This window comes from Mustela lutreola, chromosome 7 (genome assembly GCF_030435805.1).
Source record: "Mustela lutreola isolate mMusLut2 chromosome 7, mMusLut2.pri, whole genome shotgun sequence".
NCBI classification, from domain to species: Eukaryota; Metazoa; Chordata; class Mammalia; order Carnivora; family Mustelidae; genus Mustela; species Mustela lutreola.
The window spans coordinates 4,081,516-4,083,746 of NC_081296.1; positions in this window are offsets into that span (position 1 = coordinate 4,081,516).

Consider the following 2,231-nt stretch of genomic DNA (forward strand, 5'->3'; position numbering starts at 1 on the left):
AAAAAAAAAAGAAAGAAAAAAGAAAAAAAAAAGGAAAAATCTCTATTTAACCGTTTATCTATTTATCTATCTATCTATATGTCTATATGTCTATCTAAATACCTAGTCTGGGGTTACGGTGTCCTCTGTTAAACAGCGCGAGAGCACGGTTTCTCCAGCGTGAAGGAAGCGGCTGTGACTCGATCGGATTTTGGTCTTTGCTCCCACCTGTCGAATGGTGCTTTGACCCAACCGGACAGAAAGAATCCTTTCCAGCAGCTGATCCTAATGTCTGATTACAGGTCGGAGAAAGGTGATCGACAGATACTAGCCAGCTTAACCTTTCTGAGAACAAGGTGGGAGCGAGAGGGTTCTCTTGGACGGCAGAGGAAGCTCCCTAAGGAGAGGTTAGGGGCGCGTCTCAGATTTTAAAGCAATAGGATTCCGGCATCCATCCCAGAAACCTCCGTGTAATGCTTCTCTTGCTCTGTCTGACCCTGTAGTGCCCCGCACAGGGCGTCCGAATGTCTCCCGCCGTCGGCGAGTAAAGCCAGGGTGCTTCCGTCGGGAGTAAGCCTTCGTCGTTAGGGGTCTCCACGCAACCTGTTTCTAGTCTCTGGTGGATGGACTTTCTTCTAGGTGACTGGGATGAAGCCTTAGTATGAAGAACTGAGGATTTATAATTGAAAAATTTAAAAATATATCTCTATCTCTCTCTATGTTACTGTCTGTGGTCAGAATGTTAGTCTCCTAGTGCCGTTCCTGGTTGGGCACACTAAATAAGGTCGTTTCTTTCTTCCGGAAGGGAATGCACAATTTGCACCCACAAGATTCGGGCGTCCCCGGACCAGCTCTCCCATGCACAGGGCAGCGGGGGGTGGGGTGGGGGTTCCGGGACAGGTGGTCCCTGTTATCATAGATTAAACCAGGAGAGCCCCAGAGACAGGGAGTTCCCAAGGTCTCCCTGGGATCTACAGAGAAGTGGAGATAAGATAACATCCCGAGATCAGAGAAACTTGGTCAGATCCCCCTGCCCCCCAGCTCTCCCTGCCAGGTAGGACCACAGGGGCTGGACCAGACCCCTGTTGTCACTACTTTTGGGTGAACCTGTTCCTAATGGGCCCTGCTTGAGCCAGTGTCTGGCTACCACGGGGGGGCGCGTGACCGTGAGCCCCACCGCATGTGTGGAGGAGACTGGACTCTCTAGATTGTTCTTCTACCCTTCTCCTATCTGAGCAGGTGGCGAGAAATTTCGTCTTGCTCTTAGTCCAGTGTAGCCTTAGAGTTCAAGCTGACGCCATTGCCACATAATGGACAACACCCAGACCTGCCAGTGCACTGGGAACCCAGACGGCCCCAACGGCAAGTTGTTTCCTATGCGGATGGGTTATCCGCAGCCTGATAGGAGGGAGCACGCGATCAAGTTAAGGATCCTTGCTGTGGCTTGAAGCTGGTGCATGCTTGGGGTCCTGGGGACCGGGGAAGAGAAGACGTAGCTCATGGTTGGGTCTTGTCTCTTCACTGACCCCAAGCCCGTGCCAGCCTTCTCTCCCTGGGCCCCAGACTCCTCCATCCCTGTATTTGCAGAACAGGGCAAGGCCAGAAACAGGCTGGGAAGGAGACCCCTCCCCCTCCCTCTAACATTGCCTCTCCTTCCCTGCTGCTGTGATCTCCTGGTGGGTGACGGACAGGTGGACTGGCCGGCCTCCCGGCCACCTTCTACAGTGCTCTCTGGCATTTTCCCACGAAGTACAATTTCTTACACCCGCGCCTCAAATCCACTTCATTTCTCTTGCTTTTAAAAGAGGAACCATCAGAGGAGGTTGCTTAAGGGACGACGTCGAACTCGGGTCCCCTCAGCCCGTGGTTCAGTTCAGGATCGTTCCATTTCTCTTCGCTAGTCTGGTCCGCTTTGATCGCAGCCTCACAGAAAAGGAAAAAGGTTCCCAGCTCGGTTTTCTGATGTCACGCCACGAGCCCCTTCTGCAAACTGCAAACACGGTAAACAAATCAGATTCCGACGGCCCGTGACTAGCGGATCATGAACCGTTAGGGCGCGGTTGTGTGACCGACACCCACAAGGGAGTCCCCTTAGTAGGTGTGGGAACTCACCGCCCCGAGTCCCCAGACCCTTCTCGGGATCCAGGCAGGGCTGCTTCTGTTTACACTGGATCAATGTAAGAGCAAGGCACCTCCTTTTCTTTGTTTTAAACAAGAAATCAGTTCTGCCGACAGTCAATGATGCTGTTCAG